Source organism: Nycticebus coucang, chromosome 3, assembly GCF_027406575.1.
Source record: "Nycticebus coucang isolate mNycCou1 chromosome 3, mNycCou1.pri, whole genome shotgun sequence".
Classification (NCBI taxonomy): Eukaryota; Metazoa; Chordata; class Mammalia; order Primates; family Lorisidae; genus Nycticebus; species Nycticebus coucang.
The window spans coordinates 153,266,057-153,283,724 of record NC_069782.1 but is presented as its reverse complement, the minus strand read 5'-3'; the positions used below and the strand labels follow the sequence as shown (position 1 = coordinate 153,283,724).

At 54.2% G+C, this 17,668-nt stretch overlaps 1 protein-coding gene across 12 annotated transcripts in view; it reads left to right on the top strand.

Moving 5' to 3' along the window:
• Positions 1 to 17,668, top strand: part of CTBP2 (C-terminal binding protein 2) — a 158,695-nt gene that overhangs the window by 126,126 nt on the left and 14,901 nt on the right. The gene's annotated exons all lie outside the window — the stretch shown is intronic.

Genomic DNA, 17,668 nt, shown 5'->3' with positions numbered 1-17,668 from the left:
CAGCCCATGTGAATAAATCTTTGTTTTGCCTGAATTAAGTGTTTTCCACCCAATCTGGGAGGACAGGCCATGATGAGTGCTTGGAAGAGTCAACGTGAGGGTGTTCACAATGGGGTTGTTTGGGGGATTTTGTTGTTGTCGTTAAGTATCTAGTTTTATTTTCATGTACTTTGAATATCTTAACATACGTTTGCTTTTCTCGGTCCATGAGCTGCCTGCCTCATCTCAGGCAGTTCGCGCATGTGTACCATAGGTTCCTGCTGCTTGAGTCCAGTCCAGTCCCTCTGGCTGGCCGGGCAGTTCAGGGACACAAGGTGAGAAGGGCAGTTGCTGTGGGGATGCTCGTCAGGCCTGCTGTCACTATCACGCTGGCCTGGCGGCAGTGGCAGGAGCTGTGGTCACCCGAGCCCTCCCCACGAGCACCCGGGAGTATCAGGCCATGCGGGGCCTGACCGAAGGGCTTGGTTGAGGAGCAGCACCCATGCCTGGTCCCAGCCCCTCTCCTTTGAGCATTTCCTATTTTCTTCCGGCCATTTTTTCTTGGTGCAGCTGGATTAATGAGCCACATAGGTGACCCACACATACCTAGTTATCAGGGTTTCTCAGCCCCAAGGACTCTTCAAAATGTGAAGATGATTCCATGGTTCCCTTAACAGAGGAGCTGGGAGGGGTGGCTATGACAGTTAATCTGTCACCGGAGTTGTTCACTTACCTGACTTTGTTTGATGTGGCACTGAAGTCATGACACACCTGGTCTTCCGGGTAGGAAGGTCCCCAGCAGAACAGGGACAGAGGCTTGCTCCCTCCCTGCCCGTGCCCGGGGTGAGTCTGCGAGTGGCCCTGGCTCTTTCTGAGGCTCCCTCTGCACTTTGAGATATATGCTGAGGACAAAGGACTGACTCACTGATCTTGGGGGTTCTGACCCTCACCCCCTCTGACTGGAGGGAGGCTGGAGATGGCCTCCATGGGCCAGAGCCAGCCTGAGAGTGTGGGCCCTGGGCTGGCCCTGCAGTCTGGGGTGATGATTCCAGGCCTTCTTGTGGGATATCCATTCCATCTGCTTGGAGAGAGTCGTAGAGGAAGCAGAGAAACCTCTGCTGGGTCACCCCACCCCACCCTAGCCCTGGCAGGCAAGGCGTGACTTGGGGCTGTTCATTCCTTCCTGCAGCACTGACGCTCCCCTGCTGTGTGCCAGACCTGTGATCGGATGTTTGGGGCAGCAGGCAAACAGGTGGGCAAGGGCCAAGCCTTGTCCTTCTGCCTTTCGGTGTTCTCTTGTCTGGGGCCTGGGAGGATTATTCCTAAGAGAACAGTTTCTGTGACGTGTAAGCACGGGGTTGGGGCCACCCAGGAGCCCCTCGGGGAGCCAGCAAGTTCTGTGCCTGGCAGAGGGTGGTCAGGCCAAGGGAGAAGATGCTGCCCGCCAATGTTGGGCGCAGGGAGAATGGTGTGTGCGAGGACTGTGGCGGTCCCACCTGCTGCTTTGAGACTCCCTGTGGCATCCCTTTATTGAACAGTGACTTACATAGTTAAGAAATTCAGACATCGCAGAGGAGGAAGAGGACTTGTCCAAGGCCACATAGCCAGAACTTTGTTCTTCCCTCTTCTAAACCTAGGAAAACCCAACAGTTGCATGGCATTGACAGCGGAGCTTTCCCTAGCAAATCTCATTTCAGCCCAGCCTCTCTGCACATGAGTGAGTAGGAAGTTGGCCCTCTGTTCAGCGTTCTCTGTCATCAGGGATCCCCCTGGGCGGTTGCCCACTTTGGCCACTGTGCATCCAAGATACCAGGTGTGGCCTCTATCCCTGAGCTCAGGGTGCAACCATGCTTCCTACCCCTTGTTGGGACCTTGTCAGATGGCACTGGTCGTTCAGATTGTTGATGTCACCTCTGCCGTTTTCGCAGAGGACTCATTGCTTTGAGTATTTGTGTCTTGGTTATATCCTCCTCACCCCAGATGTAACTCAGAGCCTGATCCGGCATCGCCCCCTGTTCTTGTTGCTCGTTTTACCAAGAACGAGTCTGAGACGGAGTTGCTTGATTTCCCCTACAAGGCTCCTGGAAGGGCCATGGGCCCTAGGAGTATTCCTGCCCAGGAACATGGGGTAGTTGAGTTGTTCTGCCTGCTGTGTATTCAGCGGGTACATTGAGTTCTCTGAGCTTCAATTTCCATGTCGTTCAGAGGAGGGCAGGGCTTGAATCTTGGCAGAGGGTTTTGGGAGTGCTGGAAGCAGAGAAAGAAAAAGATTACTGCAGTACTGAGGTTCTTGGCCATGGCTGGGCTTGCTTTGAAAATGGTTCCTTAGCATCATGATTGTTTCTGGGGTTCTTAGACTAGGAGGCAGCACCTGAGCCACTGGGGTCCTTGGGATGAGGGGAGTCTCATCCCCAGCACTGCACCTCTTGCATCAGCATCCTCTGACCTTTGGGTATGGACTGATGTCCATAGAGGACATAGTTGCAGTGAGCCATGCCAGGACTGGGCAGTGACCAGGCTCCCTAGAGCAGGTCCCACTGAGGTCCTCAAGTGGCCATTCACTAGGCCTGAGTCTTGTTACAGCTTAATGGGGAAATTCCTATAAACCCAACTCACATGCTGTGTCCCTTGATGGCTTAGACCCCATCTGCAGACATGTGTCTGGGGAGTCAGGTGGGGGCCCAGGCCCTCTGCCTGGGCAGGACACAGCGGGGCTGGGGAGGCTGGGTCCTGCTAGTCGGCTTAAAGGGATTGGCCCTGTGATTCCACTGGAGGGGATCTCAGCCTGCTGCTGCTGCTGGACCGCGGCCAGCGCTGCCTGCTTTGCTGTCACCAGGCCCTCCTCCCTGTGTCCTCTTGGGGCCTGGAGTGACTGTCCCAGGTTGGCTGTGCCACCTTGTCTCTTGGGACAGCTCTATGTAGAGCAGTGGGGTCTTGTACACAGGGTCTCTGCCTTTCGGGAGGTGGCTCGGGGGGCCTTGGCTTTGGTTTCTAAGTCAGAGTTTCACACTTGGCCTCCTCCTAGGGTTTTTGCCTCTTTGAAGTCTTCATAGGAGATGGTGATTCTACCCGGGCTGTGGTCAGATTATCCTGGGAGATGGGTGTGCTCAGGTGCACAGGAGCTGAGCAGACCCCGCAGACAGTCAGGTGCTAGCAGGCTCACCTGCTGTGCGAGGAAGGACCCGGCAGGCCTGCACTCCGTGAGGCATTAGCCTCTGCTTCCCGGAGTGGCCTTGCTCTTGAGTGTCCTCGTGGGGCCCGCGTCCCTGTCATCTCCCTCAGCTCAGTGTGGGGTGGGGACTTCTGTGGTTTGTGGGCTCCGGAAGTCCTCACTGGCTTTTTGGTGTGAGGGACACCAGTTGCAAATACTTTTTCCCCGTTCTGTGGTTGTCCTTTCACTGGTTAGATCATGTTCTTGAATTATAAAAGTTTGAACTTTGAATTTTATTTAGTTAATTTGGTTGCTTGTGCTGTTGATGCCCCATCTGAGAAATCATTGCTTAGTCCAAGGTCATGAAGATGTACTCTGGTGTTTCCCTCTCAGTGCTCTGTGGTTTCCCCTCTGACGCCGAGGTCGGCTGTGAGGGAAGTCCGCTGCCGTGCCGGCCGGGTTCCGGGTCCCCCAGTGCTGCTCAGTGAGGAGGCCAACACACAGAAACAGGAAAGCTTTTCAGGTGTTAAGAGGCAAGAAGCTTTTTCACAGATTCCTTGCTGACACATGGGAGAATTTGGGGGTTTTTTTGTTTGTAAGTGTATGGAAGAGAAATAATACTTGTAATCCATAACTAATTAGCGCATGTTAGTGATACAGGAACTAATGTAATTAAACGTGCTGCTGCTGGCTGCGTTGCCCGCTTGGAGGCTGGCATGCACAGAGGACCTTCTAGATGTTTTTACGTAAAGAAAACACAAGCTGCGTTCACTTTCCCTTACTTTCTCGGCCACTGAAGATGCATGGAACCGCGCTGCAATTAAATATAGCCAGACAGCAGTGCGCAGCATATGAATAAAACAACTTCTGCCACATTGTTAGGAGAGCATAATATCAAACCTATCAATACCCGTCCCCACTGAGCAGGGGTGGGCAGCTCCGGAATATGTTCCTCAGAGCACTGGAGAATTTGACCCTAGGAAGGGGCTACAGATGTGGCACGTGGAAGGGCTGCGTGAGAAGGAGCCCGGGGCTGTCCTCTGCCAGAGGGGCTCCTGGTTTCCAGACGCAGGTGGCTTGATAAAGAAACAGAGTCTCCACCGGGCTGATGGGAGCACCTCGCCTCAGAGGAATTAATCTGAGGTTCAGAGAGGTTAATCCCCTGCCCCAGTCACCCCACAGGGCTGTGAGTTGAGGCTAGCCTCTCTGACTCTACACCTTGTTTGGTGGCCGTGACATGATGAGCCACCAGCACAGCATCTTAGGACAAAGGAGGGAAAGTGAACCGCAGTGTGGAGGGAGACCCTAAGCCAAGCTGGAAGCCGGCAGGAGGAAATGGTAAAGTGGCTGGACTTCAGGAAATAGTCTTGAGCTGCTTTGAGGCTCACTTCCCAGGAATGCCGCCGGGAGAGCTCTGAGAACCACATCACAGTAGGAGCTTCATGCATGGCCAAGTGCAGGGCACACAGCTGGTGCCCTCAAGGTCACACTTGGACACACTGCAGAGCCCAGGCCCCCTCCCCGGGATCAGGCTGCCTTCTGGGAGAGTTGGGGAATTAATTCTTCCAGTGAAGAGCATACAGCATTCTTCAGTGTGATTAAATGGAATGTAAAATGTTCTTTGGTCCTAAGAGGATTTAGGCCTATCTGTCAGGAATGGCTGTATACACACACACACATGCGCGTGCGCGGGTAAAATTAGGTGCAGAAATGAGTGCGGGAGGTGAAGGTAGGTGGCGAGGCCTGAACACGGAGCATTCTCTGCAGTGCTCAAGGGCAGGTGCAATTCCTCTCTGAGCTTCCTGGCAACAAAACAGAAGAGGGAAACAGATCACTTAGAAGATCTACTTTGTGCACGAGATGGGACTGACAAGCCCTTTGCTCAGAAGCATCTTGTTCTGAGTGATCCCGAGGTGAGTTTCTCCAGTCTTCTACCATTTAACCAAAGAAGTGGCCTCGGGTCCAGTTTATAACTTGCTTCCTGAGGTTGACCTCTCACCCTCGAGCCTGCAGCTCTGCATCCATGACCTCAGCTGCCTGATGGCAGCCTCTGGCATATCAGCTTTTAGTTTTTTTTTTTTTGTTTTTTTTTTTGTAGAGACAGTTTCACTTTATTGCCCTCCATAGAGTGCCGTGGCATCAAACAGCTCACAGCAACCTCCAACTCCTGGGCTTAGGCGATTCTCTTGCCTCAGCCTCCCGAGTAGCTGGGACTACAGGCGCCCGCCACAACACCTGGCTATTTTTTTTTGTTGCAGTTTGGCCGGGGCTGGGTTTGAACCCGCCACCCTCAGCATATGGGGCCAGCGCCCTGCTCACTGAGCCACAGGCGCCGCCCAGCTTTTAGTTTTTATTAAATTTCACCAAGGCCTTGTCCTTGTCACATTGCTCAGCCACTCCTTCTGCAGTCTGGGGGCTTGGCTGAGTGGAGTTGGCTGTTCCTCTGGAGACCATCTCCCCTGGCTGATCCTTTTTGCCACGTCTGAGGGTTCGCAGCCGTTTTTCTTGGCTGAAGGGACCTCTGCCTAGAGAGCTGAGTGTCAACAGCTGCCCAGTGCAGGGCAGTCTATTCTCCCTCTCTCTCAGGGGCTTAAAGCTGACCCCTCAGCCTCATGAACTTCACCATGGGGTATTTTCATGTTAGATGCTTTTTATGTGAAAGAATAAATACGGCTTTGTGATGGGTTCTAGTGTTTTCCTATAAGCTGGGCTTTGAGCCTGGAACACTTTGTCACTAGATTTTAAGAAAGTGCTACAGAGGAAAGAAGGGAGTGGGACATCCAGACAGCTGTCGCCCTTGGGAATGTCCGCTTCCTGGCCACTCTGGAGCCCGTGGGCAGCACTCCTGGGCCCTGGCCTGCTGCTCAGCAAGCCTGTTAAAAGAGTCACTTTCCCTTAGGGTTTTAGGACCACGTGAATTCACCCAAACTTGAGGCTTCTTCCCTCTCCCTTCTTGGCCCCAGGGACTTTATTTTGCATTTATGGGCATTTGGCCTGGGAAATAATGGTGGAAAAGTTAAGCCTGAGTTTGCCAGGCTCCTCAGTGGCCTCCTAGGAGGGAAGACAGACACATCGTTCCTTCCTCCTCTGATTCCAAGGTGCATGCTGATGGTTCAGGCAGTGACCCAAGGGGCTTACAGGCAGCCCTGAGGTCTCACAGGACTGCATTGGTGGGGACCCAGCAGGACCTGGCAGTGGTGAGCTTGGCCTGCTCCAGCTTCTTGGGACATCCATCCCAGTCACTGCTGCTTCGCATCTTCCAGAAGAACACAGGCCTTGGGCACAGAAAAGATGGCCTGTCCTCACAGCCTGCTCTGGGACTCCCAAGGCTCCCGGCCTGTACCCCCCACCCATGCCCCACCCACCCTTGGTCTCGCTGTGCCCTGACAGTCCACTTCCTATCACCCTGGGTTATGCTGAAGCCCCTTCTGCTGGGTGCAGGGATCCAGGGCTCCGCAGACCATGAAAGCTCTTCAGCTTCCATGTGGTGGGAGGCCAGGCTGGACAAGTCCGTGACGTCTGTGGGTTGTTGCCTATAGCCACCTCACATTCTTGTAACATCCTCCAGGGCTGTGTGCGCTGGTACCGAGCACAAGGCCAGCCCCTGCCCACTGCCCAGCTTGTGTGAGGCTGGTGAACCAGTCCCAGCGAACTCTCCTTCCTTGGCCTCTCCTATTGTGGCGGGGGTGCTTTCTGGAACTTGAGAACTATTCTCCAGACCCCCCTCCTCCGCTGCCTCCTCCTCATGGCCTCTGCTAGGGTGCCCACGCTGTGGGCAGGCAGCTTCATGGAAGTGCCCTGGGCTTGGAGTCGTGCTCATGGCTTGAGCCGCAGGGAGCCCTCTGGGGTCTGGGCTGTAAGAGACATCCTCCCTGCTGTGAGAGCAGGACTGGACACAGAGCACCTGGCAGCCGGACCACAGCCGCAAGGAAGCGTCCATGCAGCGTCTAGGTGTCCTGTGCTCCATGATCACCTGAGAGGCAGAGGGAGCATTAGCGTCTGGAATGTCCAGTGTCTATGGACCACACAGCAAAAGCTCTGTTTGGAGGAATAGATGTGGTGTTTCTTGCTTGAATCTTTTTTGTTTTTATGATTTTTGTGTCAATCGGAAAACCAGCAGTGCCTCTCATCCCGCTGGGCTGCACCTCTCCCAGTGGCAATGTGCAATTCAGGGAGAAAGTAATGACTGTGCCCAGGCAGGGAGGACGGTTTTCTGTTTGTGCTGGTCAGTCACTGGGGAGAACTGTTCCCCATGTGCTGGTCTGCCCAGCACCACTCATCCCCTGACTGGTGGGTGCATCTCAGAACAGTAACGCAGGGAGGTGACCCCAGAGATTTGCAAGCCTTGATCCTGCGTGACTGTGGTCACTGGTCTCATCCTCTGTGGCTTAGAGTGTGTCTCCAGGGCTGTGGGGAAGTATGTCTCCAGAGCCACCACCTAATGGTCCCTTCAGTGTTTCACACATCCTTCCAGCCAAGGTCCCTGGGACCAGAAGGCCACCAGGGTGTAGCTTCCTATAACGACCGTCGAGCAGGTGTGCAGTTTATCTTTTAGGGGCCAGTGTTTAAGGCCAAGGCAGCATTTCCTAGATCAGGTTTCCTATCGAACAGGCCCATGGGAGTGTGTTGGGCCCTGTGAGAAGGACCCTGTGTCCCTGAGTCTGGCTTGGGGGGGTGGTGACAGTGTGCATGCAGGTCACTGCCTTGTGGAGCCTTAAACTTGATTGCATGCTGTCCTCTGGTCACCAGCCTCAGGGACTCAGGAGGGGCGCTGGTCAGCATCTCGGCTTGGAAGGGACCGAGGAGGGCAGGATTTTCCCCAGATTACACTGGATGACGGGGGCTGCCCAACAGCCGGGCCACAAAATCCAGAGACCTGGGGAGGGGGCTGTGTCTAGGCCCAGGGTTCCTGACTGTACATAAGTTTGTTACTGTGAAAGAGGAGTTTCAGAACCTACCTACCTTAGCCCTCCCATGTGAGGTCACCTGTCTGTCCTCAGACGACACTGGTCCTAGGGCTGGGGTTGACGTTCATGTCCCTTTCCAGTGCCCAAAGTTTGTTGAGTTGGACCAACCTGATCCGACAGGGAGGTGTGGAAGTAAGGGATGGGTTTGGGGTGCTCACTCTAGTTTGCACTGCAGCGAGCCCCGGGGCTGCACTCTCCCCTGGTATCGGACAGACCTGGGTTCAGGTCCTGACTCCATCTTCTCTGATCCAGTCCCCGTGACCTAGCTGGAGACACAGAATAGCACTCCTGGCATGGGGTTGTCTGGAGGGTCCTCCAGAAGTGCCTGTGACCATCCTTCCAGACAGTCACAGCACCTGTGGACAGTGTAAGGGGTTGGCTGTTTACCATCCTCAGTCCCTAAAACTTGATTTATACGTGAGTTCTGGTTCTTGGGTGCATGAGTCATTTTATTCCCACAATAAAATATTGAAAACCAATTAAAGACAAAAGGCTGATAACAGTGGTGCTCAGCCCCCGCCGCACTATTTTATGATTTTAGGCTGTTCCAGTATTAGATATTTCCCCAACTTCCAGGCACACACATCATGGGGAAGTCTGGTCTGTGGTTAATTGCTGTGTACAGAATGTGCCCCATGGAGGGTGGGGGTGGCACAGAAGAGGGATATCCTAGGAGACATCTTATCTATAGACAGGTCTCATCTGCAGTGAGGCTGAGCAGAGGGTGAGTGCTGTGTGCTTGGTGGTCTTTACAACTGGCTTCATGCCTCTCATGACTTTGTCACAGCTGGGCCCTTGGATTCAGAATCTTGTGGTTTATGGGCTATGGGCTGGAACAGAGCGGCAGCTGCCACCCCTGGGAGGTTGGGACCAGGATGAGTATGGCTGGCTGCACAGCTGGTCAGAGCACCCTTCGCCACTGATCAGCCACCCCAGCTTTGTAATTTTTTTGTTTGTTTGTTTTTTGTTTTGTTTTTTCTTTTGGGACAGAGTCTCACTTTGTCGCCCTTGGTAGAGTGCCATGGTGTCACAGCTCACTGCAACCTCAGACTTCTAAGCTCAAGCGATTCTCTTATCTCAGCCTCCCAAGTAACTGGGACTACAGGTACCCACCACAGTCACGGCTATTGTTGTTGTTGTTGTTGTTTAGCAGGCCCAGGCTGGGTTTGGACCCACCAGCCCTGGTGCATGTGGCTGGTGCCCTAACCACTGAGCTACAGGCACCAAGCCTCACTCACCCCTAGCTTTGAAAAGTGAGTTCCCCGGGGTTCTCTCAGCTGCTCACCTGGGAGCCTCTTTTTGTCCTTGTGAGGTTTGTTCTCTCCTAATTCGTCTTTTGCCAAGTCCTCACACCTGGCGGTTGGCTGTTGCTCGGGCCTGGCTCCCCCATCCTGTCTTCCCATTCCTGGTCCTGGAGGACCATGTGAGGCCAGGCTCTGGGAAAGTAGGGAGAGCGTGGTGAGTCTTGCCTTGTGTCCCTGGCCCCTGTGCTATGGAAACGCCTTCTGGGGCACCGTTTTCTGTGGTGGCCCTTCGTTGGTGTTCCTTGCCTGGCTAGTGGCTGAGTCTCTGTTCACACGGCTAACAGTGGTCACCCAGCCTCTGGGGCCAAGGAGCACTGGGTGGCATCTGGCTGGACAGACGTGGGCGCCTCAGGCCTCCTGTTCTGCCAGCTCCTCCATCACCTGTGCTGCCTGGAGGGTCACGCCTCAGGGGGCTACACGTTTTACTTAAGTTCATCTGTTTAGCAGGGCTTTCCTGTGGCCACTTCTTTACCCAACCTCCAGCTGACTTTGCAGAGATTACTAAACTCAGCAGCTGGGGAGTGGCATAAAGCTGTGTTCCCCCGTGGGGCACATTGGCCTTCTGGGGGGCCCACATAGTGAGGCGTACCCCCTAGCCCAACCTTGCGGGCTCAGTGGCCCTCACAAAGCCAGATTTCTCAACTTTCATTTTTTCCCCAACAGCTTTATGGGGGTACAGTTCACATGTATGACCCCCTTTAACGTGCATAGCATGGTGGCTTTGAGTGCCCAGTAGAACCTCTGTAAATTGACCACCCAGGGGACTGGAACGAACTGGTCATCATACAGAGGGGTCAACGTGAGGAATGAGGCCTGCTGTACTGATACGCCCATGTGGTGCATGTCCATCTATGAAGGAGGCCGTCAGTGCAGGGAGGGGTCAGCTGTGGAGGTCTGCTATGTTTGGAGTGTGAGGCGCAGGCAGGCTAGGTCTGCAGCCCCCACAGAGCTTGTTCTTAACTCACAGTAATCTGGTGACCCCTGTGGCTGGTGCAGACGTGTGCAGTGGTGGAACCACCGTCAGCCCTTTCATATGTTTTATCCCCCAGCACCACTCTGGCTCTTTTCTAGCCCGGGTTTCCTAGCACCTCGTTTCCTTGGGGTCAGGCCCTAGGACAGTGTGGCGAGTGGCCACTCAGGCCTCAGGTCACCCAAGCTGTGCTGGGAATGGAAGTTGGAAAGCTCAGATGGTGCCTTCCTGAGAGGGGGACGTGACTGTAATCTCGTATGTTTAGGGTCCTGTAGAGATCTCGGAGTGTTCCTGGGACCCTCTGGGAAGGTGAGGACAGGAGAACGCTGCTTCCCAAGGCCTGGTCAGAATCCTGAGACCCTCTGCAGGCCCCAGAGAAAGAGCCTTCAGAGTTCACCCTGGGGACGTAGCAGCCATGCTGCCATTTGGGAAGGAGGAAAAGGGCTGTGGCCCTCAGGTGAAATTGCCTGTGATCATGAAACTGGTCCCTGCCAACGCCTAGCCTGCGACAACGCTTTGACTTCTGGGTGTTTTTTTTTCCCCCTCTCTCTCCTTTCTTTTTGTAAAAGGGTCCAGGTCTCTCTTGGAAAGCTCCAGGACATGGGGAGCTTCGGCAGCGCTAACAGAGGGTCTGTCCTGTTAGTGCTTCAGGGGTTATGAAGCTCACTTTGGGCCCTTCCTGAGCACATCCCCGGGCTTCCCTGCACAGCAAATCACTCTAAAACTCAGGGATTTGCAAGCAGCTTTGACCTGCCCAACGGCAGGCAGTGGGCAGTCTGAGGTGGCCTCTCATCCCATAGTCCTTCATCCAAGTCCATCCTAAGACCTCAGCACCGTGGTCTCAGACCACAGCCAGGCCCAGCCCTCAATGTGATGCAGCATCACCAACACCAATTACAAGGCTAGCCCATTTTTCCTGGCCTTGCCAGGTGGGGAAACAGAGCCGCCTCTTGGTGGGGAGAGTGGCAAAGTGATGCTGTTGGCGGGGCTCAGATGCAGGGAGGTGAAGGTCCCTGAGTCAGGCACAGCTGAGGTTGTGGGCTGTGCAGGAGGTGAGTGCAAACCAAGACACCCACTACAGACCCCAGCTCCACTCTTCACCTCCCTCCTTCCCCAGCAGAGTGGAAAGGGGTCCCCTGTGTGCTGCTGCCTGTCTGGGCTACATTGTTCATGTGATATGTGGACGTTGCTCTCCATTCCCCTGTCCATTGTAAGAGTGGATTGGCCTGGGGCAAGCATGGCTGGAAGGTTTTAACTGGCCATGCAGGCAGCTTGCTGAAGCACTGGGGTCAACAGGGACTCTGAGGCCCCCACTCCTGTCTTAAGGAGTATTGGGATCAATTGGTGATGTCTGCTGTGAGTGCAGAAATAGAAAAATGGTGTGTGTTTGTGTTGTAAGGTAGGAAGGGGAAAAACCACTGGGGGTGTCAGGTGAGACTTAAAAGGAGAGAGAATCTGTCAAGAATTAGGTTCCCCACTCTGAGGGAGCTCCCCGCTCTGAGGGCGCATGCACCTGTACATGACTGACATTTCACAATAGAACGATGGCCCCTGAGGCCTGACAGGGAGCTGGAGGCTGGGCAGGGAAGTGGGTGCAGCTTTTGGAGAGCCTCCCAGAAACACCCAGAGAAAGTGCTTTTGCCAACTGGAAAGGCAGGTAACAGAGTAAAAATAGCCAAAGTTTCTAGTGGCAATTGTATTTTTTTTTTTTACACCTTGTAATAGTTCCTCACTAACAATACTTGATCTATTCCAGATCGGCTTCTGGGGTCTTTCCTGTGAAAGGCAGAGAGGGGACAGGCTGGTGGCATGCCCTCTCTCCAGGTGCTCCCTTGGCACGCAGGGGACAGTCACTGTGCCTGTGCTCACTTGCCAGATCAGTCAACTGCAGAACATTTGTTGTTGTTTAGACCCCAAGTCTGACGGTTCAGAACAGCTTTTACAGTGTGGTTAAACATGTTTGCAGAGCCAGGGAGGCGCCTCTTACCTTGACAACACAAAGCCTCCAGCTCCTTCTTCACACACAGCTACGCAGCCCCTCCTGACCGGGTGGTTGGTGGCTCCTCTGCTGCCATGTGTGTGCGAGGCTCAAGCCAACTGTTGGGGGGTGGGGGGGGCTCGTTTATGTCCCACCACCAGTGTCTGGCCCCCACTTTGGCCTAGCCAAGGTTTTTTAGTTCTGTTTTGTGGAAAGCCAAGCCTCAGAGACACACCCTTTTCAGGCCTTCTTGAAATCAGGGTCACTGAGCCCAGCCAATGAGAGTGGGGGTGGGGCCAGATTGCAGGAAGGGGCTGTTAGTAACTAGGGAGTGGGCTGCATGGGGCAGGGGGCGTGTTTTAAGGGTGGGGGGGTCTCTGGGGCATGCACAGGGCCATCTAGAGGTGGGAGAGGCAGGAGGGCCTTGGGTATAGGTCCGACGGGCCCCTTCCTGGCCCTTGCCGCTGTGTAGGGTTGGCCTGGCTGAGTCAGGACAGCTGGCAGCAGCACCTGGACAATCCCTATAACTGCCTTTAGGCACAGAGCCTCCTCCTGTGTCCCACCCCAAGGCCACTGTTCTTTAACCTTCAAGTAGTGGGGTTTTTTGTGAATTCAGCTGGACCAGTCCTTTCTCCCCTGGTGGTCCCAGCCTGAGTCACCTGCAGCGACTTCCTCCAGTAGCCACAGTCCCTGTCAGGAACAGGGGGCGACCCCAGCACCAGAGGAGCTGTCTGTACATGTGACCATCACCCAGGCTGCTGTGGTACGAGATACTTTCATGAAGTCTAAGCGTAGAAAGAGGCCAGGCCAATCTTTGCCCACTGTGTCAGAAATGATCATCACAGCTGCTTTGCTCTGGGCTGAAATCCTGAAAGCAACCAAATCCTGCCCCGGGGCAGTTCGGTTCCTGAGCTGCAAGCAACAGAAACAGATGCGAATCATTTTTTTTCTTTTTATTTATTTATTTATTTATTTTATTGTTGGGGATTCATTGAGGGTACAATAAGCCAGGTTACACTGATTGCAATTGTTAGGTAAAGTCCCTCTTGCAATCATGTCTTGCGCGAATCATTTTTTTAAATGGATAGTTCTGTTGGAAGGATGTCAACTCCACTCACAGTGTCCAGGAATAGTAGAAATGGGTCTCGGAAACCCCTCAGGGCAGCTGCACGGGGCAAGGTCCATCCAGTTCCTTCTCAGAACTCTTGTGAAAGGTAGCACATCCCATTTGCCCTGTATGGTCCTGAGCCCAATAGCCACCCCAGGCCTGTTCGCACGTACCATGGAGGGAAATATGGTGCTGTTCTCCAGCTACAGTGGTGTCACATCAAAGCTGCGTGTCCAGAAAGCTTCCTCCTCCCTGGGGGACCACCCCACTTTGGGTCTGTGAGGTCCCTAGACTTGGTGTTCCCAAGATGACTAGGGGCTTAACAAAACTCCAGCAGCGGGCCCTGGTCTGGTCTTTGCTTCCCTTTGCGGACCTCTCATGTCACAATTTCTGCAGCTACCACTCCAAGCAGTACCGGGCTCGGGGACGGATATTGGCACTGGCCTGGAGCTGGTGTACAGTACCCCCAGGGGTCGAGCGCGGCCCTCCTCACACAGAGGCAAGCCTGGAACCAGCCAGTAATTGACACCAGAGCAGCAGGCAGAGCTTCCTGGCCTGCGGGTTAATGCAGGCTGTCAGCAGAGAGACACCAAGTATGTCCAGGTGCATCTGGAATGTTCTGGATCACACAGGGTGATTTTTTGGGTGGGTGAGAGTAGTAAGGAAAGATGAGGGTGGTAAGCGGAGGGATTCCCGGGCCCCGCGCCAGTGCGTGTCTCCTGGCCTGTGAGCGGGAGCGACAGCAGCACAGCGGACTTCTTATCCGTCTTGGGGTTTGTGTATGGAAAGGCCTTTGGCAGTGTCTGGTACTTCAGCACTTATTATCATAAACCCTGTTTTTCTTTAAACATCGTACATTGGACTTTCTTCTCCAAAATTCCCCTGACTGAAGAAGACAGAGACCAACTCCCACTCCACACCCTGGGCCTGGGACCTACCCCTGAGTTCATAGCTGTGTCCTGTGGTCCCTTAAGGCGTCATGTTCCATCTTAACGAATGCGTCTTACTTTGTAATATGTCATCCTAATACATAGGTTCGGATTTAACTCTGGATTCCCTGGTGTATGTCTGGGACTGAGGGGTGTACGTAAGATGGCCCTGTCTGCTTTTCCTTCCCTTTCTTTCTTCCTTTCTTTTCCTTTTTTTTTTTTTTTTTTTTTTTTGTAGAGACAGAGTCTCACTTTACTGCCTTCAGTAGAGTGCCATGATGTCACAGGACTCAAAGCAACCTCTAGCTCTTGCGCTTCAGCGATTCTCCTGCCTCAGCCTCCCGAGCAGCTGGGACCACAGGCACCTGCCACAACGCCCGGCTATTTTTTGGTTGCAGTTCAGCCGGGGCTGGGTTTGAACCCGCCACCCTCAGCATATGGGGTCGGCGCCCCACTCACTGAGCCACAGGTGCCACCCTTCTTTTCTTTTCTTAACAAAAGTCACGTCTAAAGTCTCTTCTTTCTAGAAGCAAATCTTGGGCTGGCACAGCACAAATCCTAGCACTCTGGGAGACTGAGGCAAGTGGATTGCTTGAGCTCAGGAGTTGGAGAGCAGCCTGAGCAATTGTGACACCCTGTTTTGTTAAAAAAAACAAAACAAATTACCCAGGTATTATGGCCAACACCTGCAGTCAGTCCCAGCTACTCAGGAGGCTGAGGCAGCAGGATCACTTGCGCCCAGGAGTTTGAGGTTCCTGTGAGCTATTATGCCATGGCACTCTACCCAGGGCAACAGAGTAAGACTCTGTCTCAAAAAAAAAAAAAACAAAAAAAACAAAAAAAAGAAGCAGCAGCAAATCTTGGCAGTGTCCCAGCTAGGCTTTGCCTTGCCCCCAAGACTGGTCTCCTGAGGGTCCCCGGTGTCACGCAGGACACTCCCGCCCAGCTCTCTCTGCTGTGTCTTTGCCCAGCGTGCAGACCTCTTGGAGCGTAGGCTGCCCCCTTTCCTGCCTTGCCATAAAGGACCTGCAGCCAGGAGGAGCCTCAGGCCAAGGCCAGGTAGTCAGAGAGTCTCTTGGACCAGCCCAAGGAGGGAGGGCAAAGGCTGGGTTTAGCTTCACCAGAGAGAAAAGCAGCCAGAGTTGGGGAGGGAGCCAATCTCCAGGCAACCTGGAGCCCGTTGCCAAGGAAACGGATCCCTGCACGGGTGCTGTGGATGGACATTTTGTGACGATGGCCTCGCAGCCTCTGCAGACACGTGGGTCTAAGATTCCCACCTTGTGTCAGGCATCGTTTTCCTGAGTGGTTCCTTCCTTAATTAACGACTTGGGGTTCTTGTGGTCATGCTCTTTGTCATCTCTCTAACCATCCTGCCAGCTCCCCCAAAAGCCAAGTCAGGGTGTCCCTCATCCTGTGGGCCAGACAGCCTGGGGGACAAGTGAGTGTCAAGGTTTGGCCGCTTCACTGTTTCCTCGATGTAAAGGAAGAGCAAGGAAGGCGCCTTGTGCCTCTGTCTCCTCGTCTGTTCACAGGGACAGTGGGGCCGCAGCTTGCTTGGCTGGTGCGCGGCCTGCGTGTGAGCACCTGCTTCCTCACTTCCCTCTCTGCGTGGTCTGGCAGTGGACAGGTTTCTCCAAGGGTCCTGCCTGAAGACAGCATCCTGGGCCCCTGGGGTACCCTGTCCCCTCCTCGTGGGAACAGTCTGCTGGTTAGACCAGCAGGAGTGTGAGGCGGGGGGTGGGTGGGAGAGGCGCTGCCCCCCGCCCCTGCCCTGTGCTCCTGGTGCAGAAGGATTTGGGGGTTTGGGCTCATGTGCACACCGCGCTTTGGGACTTGGGTCTGAGGGAAGCTGCAGGAACAGCTGCTGCCCACAGGCTGGGAGGGACCATGATCACTCAAGTCCCAGCCTGTATTGGAAGAGAGCCCTACATGAGTGAGTGGCCCACACCCCGGGATCCCCCAGCCTGTCTTAGTGACAAAAAGCCTTTTCTAAGCTCTGTGTTCAAAGGGCTGATTGTCCCAAGCTGCGACAGCTGTGGGTGGGATAGTCACACCCAGTAAGGCAGGCTGGGCTACTGCGCCCCCTCCACTGCCCTGCACACAGCCCCAATGTAGAGACAACTCCAGCTTCAACTCCAGCCTGCAGTTAACTGCACGAGGACCCTGGTATATCTGGGGACTGCCAAGAGCCCTTTAAGTTTTGGAGGATGGAAAGTGGAGGCAGAATGGAGTCTGGCCTGGGCAGAGACCCTGCTTTTGTCTGCAGGAGCCCCCACCCCGCCATCTCATAACTACATTAAGGTCCCAGGGACATTACACCTTCCTGGCCAGTGTCCTTCAAAAGGGAAGACCAGTAGACTCTGAGAGGAAGGAGATAGGTGGCCTGGGTTGTCCAGCCTGGGAGAATGGGGAATGGGCACCTCCAGCCAGGGCTGCTATGCTGGCCAGAAATGTTTCCTGTGCACATGAGCTGGGCTCAGGCACCATGGGGGGCTTACTTGGACATTGAAGAGCTTAGAATGCCCCAGAAGCTATCTTGTTTTGATTTTTAATCTGGTGCTAGAGATTTTTGATTTAACAAGAAAGCAATGAGCTATTGGTTCTCTGGTTTCTAAGGTGGGGTCACATGAGGGTATGGGGGTGGTCTGGTGCCCAGGACAGGTGATCAGGAGGGGCTGCAGACCCTCCCTCTCCAGTGGATGGATTTGATGCTTTTTGTTAGAGAAACTGCTGCTTCTCCAACTCAGATTGTCTAAGCCTATTGGGTTTGTGGCATAGAATGGCCAGGAGAAAGATGGGGTGGGCGCCCTGCCTGTGCGTGGCACACAGGCGTGCTTATGTAGCGGGGCATGGCCACGTGACAGGACAGGTTAAGGCTTCACCACCACCTATGCTGTTGAACATCTAGATATTACGTCATTGGTCTGATTGGAATCGCTAGGCTTGCAGGGGCGGGTCCTTACAGGGTCATCTGCCCGGCGGGTCCTTACAGGGTCATCTGCCCCACCACAGCCTGGGGCCCTTCTGCCCTCGCTGGGGTCCTTAACTGGGTCACCCACCCACCACAGCCCGGGACCCTTCTGCCCTCACAACTGTCCTTTGACTTTCTTGGCAGCACCAGGACATCTGTCAAAATTAATATGGTGGCTTACACTAGCCCGGGCAGCTTGCTCTGCAGTCTACAGGCCTCCTGCCCTAGGCTGGCTTCCTCTCTCACCCAGCAGGGAAGGGCTGGGAGAGCTCATCCCCTGTAACTGTTTTTCTGAGGGGCAGCACAGCAGG